At 39.5% G+C, this 16084-nt stretch overlaps 1 non-coding gene and 1 pseudogene across 1 annotated transcript in view; both read right to left on the bottom strand.

Annotated features, from left to right (window-relative positions):
• Positions 1 to 15267: 15267 nt before the first annotated feature.
• On the bottom strand, positions 15268 to 15387 carry LOC141268776 (5S ribosomal RNA; annotated as a pseudogene).
• Positions 15388 to 16008: 621 nt separating this feature from the next.
• LOC141266878 (5S ribosomal RNA) overlaps positions 16009 to 16084 on the bottom strand; it is a 119-nt gene continuing 43 nt past the window's right edge. The window contains exon 1 of the ribosomal RNA XR_012320899.1: positions 16009 to 16084. This exon is cut by the window's right edge and continues 43 nt beyond it. This is a non-coding gene — a ribosomal RNA (5S ribosomal RNA).

Below are 16084 nucleotides of genomic sequence, written 5' to 3' on the forward strand. Positions count from 1 at the left end.
TATTGTATGTACCTGCTGCAATCTGATTCTTTTTAATGGACAATCCAAGAATAAATAGATACATTTTTTTATAAGAATATCGTGATATTGATACTTTGAAAAGTCCTCAGTAGAAAAAAATAATACAGGAAGAGTATTATTTTACAATGGTGAGCCAGCCAGTCCTGTTTTTTTGTTTTTTAAATTAAGTCAGTGAATTTCTTCCGTTAACAAGGGGGGAGTCCTGATGAGCTGAACAGCTGTTGTTCACGTGTCAGTAAATTCACTAGTTTGTCACGAGAAGCAGAAAGGACCTACAGACTGAGGAAAGACAGGAAAAAGAGGTACTAACAAGGAACAGAATCACACAGGAAAAGAATCAGACAAACTGAAGACAGGACGTGCTGATAAAGAGAAGCCAAGGAATCTTAAGGTAAGCAAAATATGGATATAATTTCTTCTTTTGCTAAACAAAGTAATATTAATTTCAAAGTTAATGTAGGAGATGACATAGAAGTTTTGTGGCTCAGTTTATACAAAGAATGTGAATTGCAGAATTTACAGTTAACTTCTAAATTGGTAAATAGAGACAAACAGAAATTGAGAAATATTCTACATTTGGTAGATTTTTTTCATAGTCTTGTGTTAGAGATTTCTAAGCAGGAAAATAGTGTAGAAGTGTCAGACGGTGATACTGATTCTGACTGTAATGTGGAAAATGAACAAGAAGTAAGACACGTGTCTGTAACTGAAGGTGACCTTGGGTCTGACCAAGAGACGGACATACAGAAACCTGACATGGGAGGAGACATGACCGACATACGAGAAACCGACATACTAGGTGATGTGGGAGGAGACGTGAGTGACGTAGGAGGAACGGACGTACAAGAGCCACTAAAAATATCAGAGAATTCTGGAATTACCCAGGCTCAACTCCAAATTAAAATGAGGAAAAATTTTCTACAAAATCATGCCAAAATATGATGTCAAAATCCATGCCTGTAGAAATTCAGAGACATTTGAGAGCTTCTCTGATAAGTTTGATTTATCCAATGAGGAGAGGAATCAATTATTTAAAATATGGATTCCTGTGACATTGTCCAGACGTTTACATTTAATGCCCTGTGAAAATGACTCTCCTAATGGATGGGAAAATGATTCGGACAGATTAAGATATTTGATTTTTTGTGTCACAAAGGATTTTCCCAAACTAGAAGATCTGCAGAAACTAAGGATTGGTAGGAAGGAATGTACATATACTTTCATGTTCATATTTGAACGGTTGTACAAAGCTCTCATCAAAAATGGAAAAGTACAACATATGATAACAACTTTTGTACAAAAATTCAAATTCCTAAATTCAGTTTCCCAAGTTATGGCATCACAAAAAAATTCATTATTTGAATGTGCGCAGATGCTGGATTTTGTTAGAAAACATGAGAATCGTGAAAAGAAAATAAATCAAGCTAAATTTATAAAACCAGGAAAGGTAAAATCTTACCAAAAGCCAATATCAAACTTTCCTAGACTGAGTCATCCCCATAGTGAACTCTATCAAATACGCAGAAGATTTCATATATGTTATAAGCCATATCAGCCAGTGCAAAGATCCATCTCTCCACAGAATGAGTTAATTCTCAGTCAGAACTGTGATTCCCTAAAAAGGAAAATGGCTGAAACTGATGGACAAAGACAGGTGAGACGACCAACTCACAGTGACGTCATGGAATGTGGACAGAAGAACAGGCAGTTCTCTGAGGTTTTGAAGGATAGAAAAATGTCTTTCCTAAATTGGGCGTTCCTGGAGATATTTGAGAGAGACAGAAGATTTGGTTTAGGGAGTGGCTAAGGAAAAACTGTAATTATAATGTTGTATCAAAATGTAATACAATGTCTCAATATTTATTTATAATCTTATACAGTAAAATTGTAGTTACATAGTTTCTAAAAGTTCATATATATATATATATATATATATATATATATATACACTTGTCTAACTAGAGATTGCGTATAATTGTATTTATATATACGTTTATAAAATATATATATATATTAATTAATAAATTAGAACTTCATATATATAAATTTAAGTAGCAATATTTTGAATTACATTAGAACCAACCAATATATGTATAAGATATTTAAATAATTCTGTTTCTGTATGAATTTGATATTTAATTTTATTTTCTTATATTTCCTTAGAGTTTTCATTCCAAAGCAGGATTTGATCAAAGAACTCTAAAATTGATTTATTTCTTTATTCACACAGGAAGTGAAAAAATTGCATGATTTTATGTGTATAACATTTTAAAATAATAACAATATATCTAGTTGAACTATAATATATATGTAATACTTATTAATTCTTTTGTGTTGCTAATATTTTCTGTGCATGAAGTGTTCGTGCAAATTAAAGTATCTTTACAGCATGACGTGTGACAGCTGTGGCCTTTGAACTTTGAGCTAATAGTATAGGATCCCATTCATTCTATTTTCAACTGATGTAACTTAAGACCGGGCAGCCAGTGAAAAAAGAATCTAAGACAAGAGTTTTTTCAAGTGTCTGAAATTCCAGTGACTTACTCTCATATTATATAATATGTACTTGGGGAATATTCAAAGAAATAGAATCATAGAATCATAGAATGGTAGAGTTGGAAGGGACCTCCTGGGTCATAGAATCATAGAATCATAGAATCATAGAATCATAGAATGGTAGAGTTGGAAGGGACATCCTGGGTCATCTGGTCCAACCCCCTGCTCAAAGCAGGATTCACTAGATCATCTCAGACAGATGTCTGTCCAGCCTCTGTTTGAAGACGTCCATTGAAGGGGAACTCACCACCTCTCGTGGCAGCCTGTTCCACTCATTAATCACCCTAACTGTCAAAAAGTTTTTTCTAATATCTAATCTGTGTCTCCTCCCATTTAGTTTCATCCCATTGCTTCTAGTCTTTCCTTGTGCAAATGAGAATAAAGATGATCCTTCTACAATGTGACAGCCCTTGACATATTTGTAGACAGCTATTAAGTCTCCTCTCAGTCTTCTTTTTTGTAAGCTAAACATTCCCAAATCCTGCAACCGTTCCTCATAGGACATGGTTTGCAGACCAGTCACCATTCTGGTCGCTCTTCTCTGAACTTGCTCCAGTTTGTCTATGTCTTTTTTAAAATGTGGTGCCCAAAACTGTACACAGTATTCCAGATGAGGTCTGACCAAAGAGGAGTAAAGACCGATAATGACTTCACGTGATCTAGACTGTATGCTTCTGTTAATACATCCCAGAATTGTATTTGCCTTTTTTGCTGCTGCATCACACTGTTGACTCATGTTCAGTCTATGATCTATTAGTATACCTAAGTCTTTTTCACATGTACTGTTGCTTAGCTCTATTCCTCCCATTCTGTATATGCTTTTTTCATTTTTATTGCCCAGATGTAGTACTTTGCATTTTTCCCTGTTAAAAACCATTCTGTTGGTTGCTGCCCACTGCTCCAGTTTATTTAGGTCTTTTTGAATCCTCTCTCTCTCTTCTCTAGTATTAGCTATCCCTCCTAGCTTTGTGTCATCAGCAAATTTAATCAGTTTACCCTCAATTCCTTCATCTAAATCATTGATAAAGATGTTGAACAATACAGGTCCCAGGACGGAGCCCTGTGGTACCCCACTTGAGACATTCATCCAGCTGGATGTGAAGCCATTTACAACCACCCTTTGAGTCCGATCACTAAGCCAGTTATGAATCCACCTAACAGTTGCCTGGTCCATTGCATACTTGGTCATTTTTTCAATAAGGATGGTGTGAGATACTTTGTCAAATGCTTTGCTGAAGTCAAGATATACTATATCTACAGCATTTCCCTGATCCACCCAGTCAGTGATTCTGTCATAGAAGGAAATTAAGTTAGTCTGACATGACTTGTTAGTTACAAACCCATGCTGACTCTGGTTAATCACTTCATTCTTATCCATGTACTTACATACATGTTGTTTAATAATTTGTTCAAAGATCTTTCCTGGTATAGAAGTCAGACTCACCGGCCTATAGTTCCCTGGGTCCACCTCCTTCCCCTTTTTGAAGATAGGAACAACATTTGCTCTTCTCCAGTCTTCTGGGACTTCTCCTGTTGGTCATCTGGTCCAACCCCCTGCTCAAAGCAGGATTCACTAGATCATCTCAGACAGATGTCTGTCCAGCCTCTGTTTGAAGACGTCCATTGAAGGGGAACTCACCACCTCTCGTGGCAGCCTGTTCCACTCATTAATCACCCTAACTGTCAAAAAGCTTTTTCTAATATCTAATCTGTGTCTCCTCCCATTTAGTTTCATCCCATTGCTTCTAGTCTTTCCTTGTGCAAATGAGAATAAAGATGATCCTTCTACAATGTGACAGCCCTTGACATATTTGTAGACAGCTATTAAGTCTCCTCTCAGTCTTCTTTTCTGCAAGCTAAACATTCCCAAATCCTGCAACCGTTCCTCATAGGACATGGTTTGCAGACCAGTCACCATTCTGGTCGCTCTTCTCTGAACTTGCTCCAGTTTGTCTATGTCTTTTTTAAAATGTGGTGCCCAAAACTGTACACATTATTCCAGATGAGGTCTGACCAAAGAGGAGTAAAGACCGATAATGACTTCACGTGATCTAGACTGTATGCTTCTGTTAATACATCCCAGAATTGTATTTGCCTTTTTTGCTGCTGCATCACACTGTTGACTCATGTTCAGTCTATGATCTATTAGTATACCTAAGTCTTTTTCACATGTACTGTTGCTTAGCTCTATTCCTCCCATTCTGTATATGCTTTTTTCATTTTTTATTGCCCAGATGTAGTACTTTGCATTTTTCCCTGTTAAAAACCATTCTGTTGGTTTCTGCCCACTGCTCCAGTTTATTTAGGTCTTTTTGAATCCTCTCTCTCTCTTCTCTAGTATTAGCTATCCCTCCTAGCTTTGTGTTATCAGCAAATTTAATCAGTTTACCCTCAATTCCTTCATCTAAATCATTGATTAAGATGTTGAACAATACAGGTCCCAGGACGGAGCCCTGTGGTACCCCACTTGAGACATTCATCCAGCTGGATGTGAAGCCATTTACAACCACCATTTGAGTCCGATCACTAAGCCAGTTATGAATCCACCTAACAGTTGCCTGGTCCATTGCATACTTGGTCATTTTTTCAATAAGGATGGTGTGAGATACTTTGTCAAATGCTTTGCTGAAGTCAAGATATACTATATCTACAGCATTTCCCTGATCCACCCAGTCAGTGATTCTGTCATAGAAGGAAATTAAGTTAGTCTGACATGAATTGTTAGTTACAAACCCATGCTGACTCTGGTTAATCACTTCATTCTTATCCATGTACTTACATACATGTTGTTTAATAATTTGTTCAAAGATCTTTCCTGGTATAGAAGTCAGACTCACCGGCCTATAGTTCCCTGGGTCCACCTTCTTCCCCTTTTTGAAGATAGGAACAACATTTGCTCTTCTCCAGTCTTCTGGGACTTCTCCTGTTGGTCATCTGGTCCAACCCCCTGCTCAAAGCAGGATTCACTAGATCATCTCAGACAGATGTCTGTCCAGCCTCTGTTTGAAGACGTCCATTGAAGGGGAACTCACCACCTCTCGTGGCAGCCTGTTCCACTCATTAATCACCCTAACTGTCAAAAAGCTTTTTCTAATATCTAATCTGTGTCTCCTCCCATTTAGTTTCATCCCATTGCTTCTAGTCTTTCCTTGTGCAAATGAGAATAAAGATGATCCTTCTACAATGTGACAGCCCTTGACATATTTGTAGACAGCTATTAAGTCTCCTCTCAGTCTTCTTTTCTGCAAGCTAAACATTCCCAAATCCTGCAACCGTTCCTCATAGGACATGGTTTGCAGACCAGTCACCATTCTGGTCGCTCTTCTCTGAACTTGCTCCAGTTTGTCTATGTCTTTTTTAAAATGTGGTGCCCAAAACTGTACACATTATTCCAGATGAGGTCTGACCAAAGAGGAGTAAAGACCGATAATGACTTCACGTGATCTAGACTGTATGCTTCTGTTAATACATCCCAGAATTGTATTTGCCTTTTTTGCTGCTGCATCACACTGTTGACTCATGTTCAGTCTATGATCTATTAGTATACCTAAGTCTTTTTCACATGTACTGTTGCTTAGCTCTATTCCTCCCATTCTGTATATGCTTTTTTCATTTTTTATTGCCCAGATGTAGTACTTTGCATTTTTCCCTGTTAAAAACCATTCTGTTGGCTGCTGCCCACTGCTCCAGTTTATTTAGGTCTTTTTGAATCCTCTCTCTCTCTTCTCTAGTATTAGCTATCCCTCCTAGCTTTGTGTCATCAGCAAATTTAATCAGTTTACCCTCAATTCCTTCATCTAAATCATTGATAAAGATGTTGAACAATACAGGTCCCAGGACGGAGCCCTGTGGTACCCCACTTGAGACATTCATCCAGCTGGATGTGAAGCCATATACAACCACCCTTTGAGTCCGATCACTAAGCCAGTTATGAATCCACCTAACAGTTGCCTGGTCCATTGCATACTTGGTCATTTTTTCAATAAGGATGGTGTGAGATACTTTGTCAAATGCTTTGCTGAAGTCAAGATATACTATATCTACAGCATTTCCCTGATCCACCCAGTCAGTGATTCTGTCATAGAAGGAAATTAAGTTAGTCTGACATGACTTGTTAGTTACAAACCCATGCTGACTCTGGTTAATCACTTCATTCTTATCCATGTACTTACATACATGTTGTTTAATAATTTGTTCAAAGATCTTTCCTGGTATAGAAGTCAGACTCACCGGCCTATAGTTCCCTGGGTCCACCTTCTTCCCCTTTTTGAAGATAGGAACAACATTTGCTCTTCTCCAGTCTTCTGGGACTTCTCCTGTTCTCCAAGAATTTTCAAAGATTATGGAGAGTGGTTCTAAAATTTCTTCTACGATCTCCTTCAGTACTCTGGGGTGTAATTCATCTGGACCTGGAGACTTGAACTCATTTATGTTAGCTAAATATTCCCTCACAATCTTTCTGTTTACAGATAACTTGGATTCCTCTATTCCTTTAAAAGGACAGTGGAGATCAGTTGATGTTACATTTTCTTTCTGAGAGAAAACAGATGCAAAATAAGAATTAAAACGTTCGGCCTTCTCAACATCCTCTCTTACCATTTCTCCATTTTCATCCTGTAAAAATCCTATAGCATCTTTGACTTTTCTTTTACTTTTGACATACCCCCAAAATCCTTTTTTATTGCTTTTGACATCTCTTGCAAGCCTTAACTCATTGTCAGCTTTAGCTAACCTGATACGTGCCCTACTGGATCTGCAGACTGCATTATAATCTTCTTTAGATATGCCTCCCTCTTTCCATTTAATAAACATTTCTTTCTTTCTTTTTAGCATGTGTTTAAGTTCTGTGTTCATCCATCCTGGTTTCCTTAAATGCTTCCCATTCTTCCTACTTTTCTGGATTGTTAACGATTGTGCTTTGAGAATCTCATTTTTAAAAATTTCCCATCCTTCCTGGACATTTTTGTCCTTAAGGACATCCAGCCATTGGATCCCTCCTATTCTCTTTCTGAGTCTCTTAAAATCTGCCTTTCTAAAATCTAACCTTGAAGTTTGAGTCTTCACATGTCTTCCTCCTCTAGTTATCCAAAATTCTATAATAGCATGATCGCTGCCTCCTAGGGTCCCAGCCACCTTTACCTCCTCAACCATTTCCTCCCTGTTTATAAGGATTAGATCCAAAGTAGCAGATCCACTTGTTTTCTCCCCTACAAGATAAAGTTGTCAGCAAGAGAGGATAAGAATTTGCTTGACCTGTTAGTTTTACTTGACAGAGATTCCCAACAAATGTCTGGATAGTTGAAATCTCCCATGACCACTACGTCATATTTTTTGGAGAACTTGGTCATTTGATACATAAAGAGTTCATCCATATCTTCAGCTTGCCCAGGTGGCCTGTAGTAAATGCCTACAATGGTGTCCTTTCCGTTGTTCTCTCCTTGTATTCTTACCCAAACAGTTTCCACAGAACTCCCAGTCTCTGAAGCTTCAATCTCTGTGCAGATATACGCTTTTCTAACATACAATGCAACACCTCCTCCTCGTTTATCAAGTCTGTTTCTTGCAAATAAGTTGTATCCTTTTAGCCTTTTATTCCAATCATGTGTATCGTCCCACCAAGTTTCAGTGATTCCAATGACATCATATTCCTTTTCCTGCGTTAGTAGTTCCAATTCTCCTTGTTTGTTGCGCATGCTTTGTGCATTTGTATAAAAACATTTTAGTTTGTGATTGGTTTCTCTTCCTCCCATATTTTTATTATTTAAATTGTTTTGTCTTTGTTCTTCCTTTCCACTTCCAGTAGCAGAGATCTCAATAGTATTTGTCAGCTGTATGGCTTTTTCTGGCCTTTTGCTTCCCTTCCCACATTGTTCTAGTTTAAAGCTCTTCTGATGAGTGTAGCAAGGCGACTTCCAAATACATGTTTTCCAGTCTTCGTAAGGTGCACCCCATCTCTAGCAAGTAGTCCATCGTATAGGTAATTCATTCCGTGATCCAGAAATCCAAATCCTTGTTGACGGCACCATCGACGTAGCCAGTTGTTCACCTGTAGAATCTTATTCCACCTCATTGTTCCATGGCCATCCACTGGGAGGATGGATGAGAAGACCACCTGCGCTCCCAATTCTTTCACTTTCTTGCCTAAGTCTTCAAAGTCACTGCAGATGGTTTCCAGGTCCTTTCTTGCCGTGTCATTTGTCCCCACATGTAGTAGCAGGAATGGGTAGTGATCTGTAGGTCTGAAGAATCTTGATATCCTGTCAGACACATCGTTAATTTTTGCTCCTGGAAGACAGCACATTTCTCTTGAGGTTATGTCTGGTCTGCAGATAGCGGCCTCTGGTCCTCTTAACAGGGAATCCCCCATGACCACCACTCTCCGTTTTTTCTTCACAACATTCTTCTTTTTCCATCCAGGAGGATTCTGAGGGCTTACAAGGTTATTCATTGCTGGCAAAGTCTTATTTTGCTGTATTTTTTCATGGTTCTCCTGCGTGAGAGCCTGTTACTGGTTCCTGAGCAGTATCTGTGCTGACTGCCTCTCGATCCTCCTGCTTCTGTGGGTCACATGCTTCCATTCCTCTGTTTCGTCAGGTGCAGTTCGAATTTCTTCTCTTTCTGAATCATGAAGAGATAATTCTGCTCTGTCTAAGAACTCTTCACCTTCCTTAATGATTTTCAAGGTAGTTAACCTCTCTTCTAGATTTCGCAACTTTTCCTCCAACAGGGACACAAGCTTGCATTTCTGGCATGTGAAGTTTGGCTTTTCCACTGGCAAGTCTGTGAACATGTAGCAGGATATGCAGCTCACCAAATAGCTCCTGGACTCTTCCATGTTCTTATTGTTAATGTTCTGAAAACAGTGAAAAAAGCTTAAAAAAAAAGCTTTACCGATGTCCTCTTTTCAGCTCCAACAGCCAAAATCCAGTGTTCTTTGAGCTCGCGGAGACTCTTCACTTACCCCAAAATGCAGTGGGAATATGCAAATTATCTCCTCAGGACTCCTCCCCTGGTTTACCGATGTCCTCTTTTCAGCTCCAACAGCCAAAATCCAGTGTTCTTTGAGCTCGCGGAGACTCTTCACTTACCCCAAAATGCAGTGGGAATATGCAAATTATCTCCTCAGGACTCCTCCCCTGGTTTACCGATGTCCTCTTTTCAGCTCCAACAGCCAAAATCCAGTATATAAATATAAAGATATTCAATTGATATGGCAATGCGCATTAATAAATTGGGATACAACAATTTTGGGTTAAATATATATATCTAAAACTTCATATGTGGAATGTTTGAGTTTAACAGATCTGTGAATGTCAGAGTGAAGGTGACAGATGAGTAAATCAGCAGCTGCTAAGTGTGATTGATATGACAGAGGCCTCGTATGTTTGTATGTTTGAAAAAAAAAATGTTTCTTTATGTGAAGGTACAAAAATATATTTAATTCTGAGGAAATTATAATACATAATTAGGTATTACAGTGCCTAAAAGTAGTATTCAACCCCCTGCAGATTTAGGTGGTTGACACATGCGGAATTAACTTGGCATTGTGACATTTGTACTGTAGATCAGCCTGGAAGTGGGAAATGCACTGCAGCAACTTTTTTTTTGTTTTTTTGTTTTTTTAAAACGTTAAAAGTTAATTCAGAGTGTCATTTATTATTCAACCCTTCAAACCACAAGAATTCTGTTTGTTCCCCCTAAAGTATTAAGAAGTAGTTCAGGCACCAAGAATAATGAGCTTCACATGTGTGGATTAAAGATCTCTTTTGCCAGCCTTTTCTGACTATTTAAGACCCTCCCCAAACTTGTGAACAGCACTCAGACATGGTCAACATGGGAAAGACAAAAGAGCATTCCAAGGCCATCAGAGACAAGATCGTGGAGGGTCACAAGGCTGGCAAGGGGTACAAAACCCTTTCCAAGGAGTTGGGCCTACCTGTCTCCACTGTTGGGAGCATCATCCGTAAGTGGAAGGCTTATGGAACTACTGTTAGCCTTCCACGGCCTGGACAGCCTTTGAAAGTGTCCTCCCGTGCCGAGGCCAGGATTGTCCGAAGAGTCAAGGCTAACCCAAGGACAACAAGGAAGGAGCTCCGGGAAGATCTCATGGCAGTGGGGACATTGGTTTCAGTCAATACCATAAGTAACGTACTCCACCGCAATGGTCTCCGTTCCAGACGAGCCCGTAAGGTACCTTTACTTTCAAAGCGTCATGTCAAGGCTCGTCTACAGTTTGCTCATGATCACTTGGAGGACTCTGAGACAGACTGGTTCAAGGTTCTATGGTCTGATGAGACCAAGATCGAGATCTTTGGTGCCAACCACACACGTGACGTTTGGAGACTGGATGGCACTGCATACGACCCCAAGAATACCATCCCTACAGTCAAGCATGGTGGTGGCAGCATCATGCTGTGGGGCTGTTTCTCTGCTAAGGGGCCTGGCCATCTGGTCCGCATCCATGGGAAGATGGATAGCACGGCCTACCTGGAGATTTTGGCCAAGAACCTCCGCTCCTCCATCAAGGATCTTAAGATGGATCATAATTTCATCTTCCAACAAGACAACGACCCAAAGCACACAGCCAAGAAAACCAAGGCCTGGTTCAAGAGGGAAAAAGTCAAGGTGTTAGAGTGGCCTAGTCAGTCTCCTGACCTTAGCCCAATTGAAAACTTGTGGAAGGAGCTCAAGAATAAAGTCCACATGAGACACACAAAGAACCTAGATAACTTGGAGAAGATCTGCATGGAGGAGTGGGCCAAGATAACTCCACAGACCTGTGCCGGCCTGATCAGGTCTTATAAAAGACGATTATTAGCTGTAATTGCAAACAAGGGTTATTCCACAAAATATTAAACATAGAGGTTGAATAATAATTGACCCACACTTTTATGTTTAAAATTTAATAAAATTCAACTGAGCAACATAACTTTTTGGTTTGTAAGATTTATGCTTCTGTTCACAAAACCTACTCTCGTTTGCAGTTTGAAGGCTCTAACTTATTTGCATCTTATCAAGCCAGCTAAATCTGCAGGGGGTTGAATACTACTTGTAGGCACTGTATCTACATGTATATATTTCTATATTTCTTTAATAATTATTATTTCTTGATTTAACTAATAGTGGATAAGGGCAACCACACATCAAAATGGTTTACAAAGCAAATTTATATTTAGAATAATTTTCCACATGATAATATTCTTGAATAACTATAATATTATTTTTAATGGTTACCTAAATAGGTACACACCTCTCTTTAGTCAAATCTATGCTACTCATCGATATGAAATTTATGCACAATATTTCTAGAAGAATAATTATTTTTAATTTGGTTCTGATATATACATAAATTTTATAAAATAATATTTTTGGTATTAAGGGAGAAAATGTGTTTTTGATCCTGATTACATAATCACTTTTGATCAATACTTATTTTCCACACATTTTAATAAAGAAGAAATAATAATAAGGTACTATGGTATAATTAAGAAGGGTATTACATGCAAAGTTGCATAATTTAATATTTTTTGGTGGTACAAGGTTATGACAAATATGAAATCATCCAGATAATGGAGATATAAGGGTATTTTTTATGGAGAATATAATTACTCTGCATTTGTCATTAAAATTTAAAGGCCTTATTTTTATTTTTATTCTTATTTTTACTCTTAATTTTATTTTTCATTTTTAAAATTTTATTCTTACTTTATACTTCTTATTTTTCTATTTTTTCATTTTTTAATTCTCATTTGATTTTATTTGAGTTCAATATCTCAATTGAGAAAACACATTCATATTTAATAAAGTAATGTCTAATACAAGAGTATTGCTTCATTAAATATATATTGCTAAAGAAAAAAATGTTTACATTTTCTGAGTAAACACAACAATTCATTCATTCATTTATTCATTCATTCATTCATTCATTCATACATTCATATATTTATTCATTTTGGTTCAGGAGTATACATTCTTTGATATTATTGGTTTAATAAAGATATAAAAACTTGTTTTTTCAAAATACACTGACACCTATGGGTTGGAAAAGGTAATTACACCTATGACATAAAAATGTTCTATCATATGGAGAACTTGATTGATAATGAATTATTATCTATTATTGTTTATTATTCCAAACATAATTTATTTTAATATTTTGATAATAATTAGATGGATATTACTGATTGCTATGGTACGCTGTGATATTATAGGTTAGGAAAAACTGCCAGATTTGGTATCAGATTAGGGAATGAAGACTTCAATCAAGACATCGCAATTATGAATTCTATCTTAATAAAGTGTTATAATAGACTGTGTCCATTACATACAATACAATTCACACCACTGATCACCAGGACGACAGAGGACGATGATCCTATATGTACTGTGTTGTGTTTAAGTTTCATCACGTTCCAGTGGTTTCTTATCACCTACAACGCTTCAATGAAAGCTGGTGAACAGGTAATACCTGGCATATGTGTCCTGTATATAAAGGACTGAGTACTGGTTATGGTGCTATATAAAGCAGGAAAGTGTCAAGTTAACCCTTGCTTTACTGACCAAAGACGTCACATCTGTTCCAAAAGTGACACGAGACCAGTGCGGACACACGGAAGATTCCAAAGACGATCCAACGTAAGTCCAGGTGACACTGCACAGATATTAAAGCTACATTTCATCCATGGACTCTGTTTTCTTATCAACTGACATACATGATCTTTCTAATAAAGAGTACAGTTTATGGACTGAACAATAATGAACACAATTATGGACTGTACAATATCTACATGCTGTAATTTATTTCAAAGGAGTTTTCATCTAAAGACTGTGTTATAAAAGAACCAAGAAGAAGACGAGACGACGACCCGAGGACATCAGATGATGACGATTGAACCCGCGATTGCTTCAATTTAGATATAGGGAAGTATAATTATACATATTAAATGAATATTAGTCACGGCTTACCATAACATGAATTCACATTATTATATAACAATAATCCGATATTGATACTATTATTACTATTATTATTATGGAAATTTAATGATATTGCCAAGGAAGAAGGAAAGAAAAAATGATTGATGAATGTATCTTCTTTTGAGAAATTTCAGTTAAAGTCCTTTTATTCTCAAAAAAGGGGGAAATGTTAAATGGTTAATTATGGAAATTCATTTGGAATGTTAATCGATAATCATTTTTCTGAGTTCTATGCCTCAGCCATCGTGTCTAGTTGACATGCGCTATTTGTGTGTGTATTTTTGGTTCACTACCATATGTAGAACAGGTGTCCATACGACTGGCTATAAAAGCCCATGGTACAGAAAGGGGGGGCTCTCTTGCTGTGCCCACCCCACAAGACACAGAATCTTCATGCTGAGAAGCAGATGACATGTAGGCCTGGACACATGCTGGACAAAGACATGATTTACCAGCCAGGATCCAAGGAAAGATGGGTGAATCTCAACAATTAAGCTAATTATGGACAAATGGACAATTACTTTATAACTAATTATGGTATGTACCTGATGCAATCTGATTCTTTTTAATGAACAATCCAAGAATAAATAGATACTTTTTTTTATAAGAATATCGTGATATTGATACTTTGAGAAGTCCTCAGTAGAAAAAAATAATACAGGAAGCGTATTATTTTACAGTCTCCCATCCAAGTACTAACCAGGCCCAACCCTGCTTAGCTTCCAAGATCAGATGAGATCGGACGTGTTCAGGGTGGTGTGGCCATAGGCAAAGACAAGCTTCTCACTTGCTGCTTTTCTACTTTGACGTCTGGCTGCCGGCTGCCCTTTCCAGTGCTCAGCAAGACCAGGTCCTTTTGTGCTTTCCCTTCTCTTCAATTTTTTTGCTGGCTTCCTTAAAAGGTCTTGTAGACACAACGCCCCACTCAGAGCCGCTGAGCTCACTGATCGGCTGCAGCGCTGTCGACGGAATGTCAGCTTCACGGCCAATGCCACAGGCCGGGAGCAGAGGCGAGACTCACCGGTAGACCCGGGTAGGGTGAGTAGAGCGCGGTTAGTTGCTTTCTAATAGGCTGCAGCCGGGGATTAACTTTTAATGAAAGGGAACAATCCCTTTGACTGTCTGCAGCGCGCCACACCTAGGAAGCGCACTCTCACACACAAGCCAGCATGCACACGTGCTCGCAGGTGACAACACCCCCTATCTGCCCCTACAACCTCTCCGTCACCATGCGTCAGACTCTCCTGCCTGTTTTATGATTTCAGGGCCCTATCAGGAATCACCCCTCCCCCTCCCCAATTCCTTCCGCACCTTCCTTGCCTTCCTTGCACTGAGGTTAGCTCTTTGGCAGCCGTCTGGCTTGGTTACACAAGCTTCTTTGCAGAGATACATGTTACTTCTGCTGGCACTCGCTAGGCGGCAGGCATCCAAAACCTTCCCTGGGCACCTGTTGAAAGCCTGGCCCCTTCACGGCCCCGGGTGCTTTTAACGCCATCATTTCCACACAGCGAGCTGCGGAGTCAATAAGCACTCCTAGCCGTGGCAAGGAGCTCGGTGTCAGGCCTGAGTGAAGGCGGCGGGGTAGTGTACTTAGCTGCCAACTGGCTCAGAGGCCTTGGGGCTTCCATCATGTAAGTTACTTAAGGTCGGTGTACGGCAAGGCGCCGTTCCATGCTTGCCAAGCTGGGCAGTAGGGCAAAACGTCATCAAAATGGTCTACAGCACCCGGTGTTCCCAGGAGGTCTCCCATCCAAGTACTGTCTGAGCCCACCCCTGCTTTGCTTTCGAGATCAGACAAGATCGGGCGTATCCAAGGTGGTATGGCCAGTAGACGCTGCTCGATCTATTGCCCGGCCAGCCTTTCTCAGGATCGCTTGGTGGCGACCAATCTGGCCGTGACGGGGCGGGCTCCGAAGGGTCCATGCAAAGGCTGTGCCGTCCCTACAGGTGTGGTTTGTTTAGCAGTGATTCACCCGCCGCATCAGGTGTCTTCAAAAATGTCTCGGCGCAGGGTCTCCTGCAGGTTAAACCCTTCATCGCGGTAATGTGACAGAAAGAGCAAGCTGGACCCGTAACTTGGGGGCGGAGCGAGACGTCCAGGGGAGAATGAAGGAAGAGGGTGAGATGGTTGCCAGTGACTTTGAGCTGTTCTTCAGGGGGGAGGGTCGTGTTGCCTGCAAAGGTCTTCTGCTTGGGGTTACCGGTGGTTGCCTCCAGCCACGCGGGAGACGCTGGTCCTGGTGAAAAGGAGCCTAGTATTAAAAGTAAAGAAGCAACAATGCTGGAGGCCCACGGTGATCAGAAGGATGCTGGTATTTTGCAGAGATGAAATAGCGCAAGAGAGAAAGCAAATGAAAAAAAGAAAAGAGAATGAATGTGTGCACTTGTGAAAGGGAATGGAAAAAAGGCATAGAAGAGAGTGCCCCCTGCTGGTGGAAGGAAAGAAAAAGCAAAAGCCTACAGCACCTGGTATTCCCAGGCGGTCTCCCATCCAAGTACTAACCAGGCCTGACCCCGCTTAGCTTCCAAT

Source organism: Phyllobates terribilis, unplaced genomic scaffold (assembly GCF_046119375.1).
Source record: "Phyllobates terribilis strain yellow unplaced genomic scaffold, ASM4611937v1 Scaffold_4__5_contigs__length_816908805, whole genome shotgun sequence".
Classification (NCBI taxonomy): Eukaryota; Metazoa; Chordata; class Amphibia; order Anura; family Dendrobatidae; genus Phyllobates; species Phyllobates terribilis.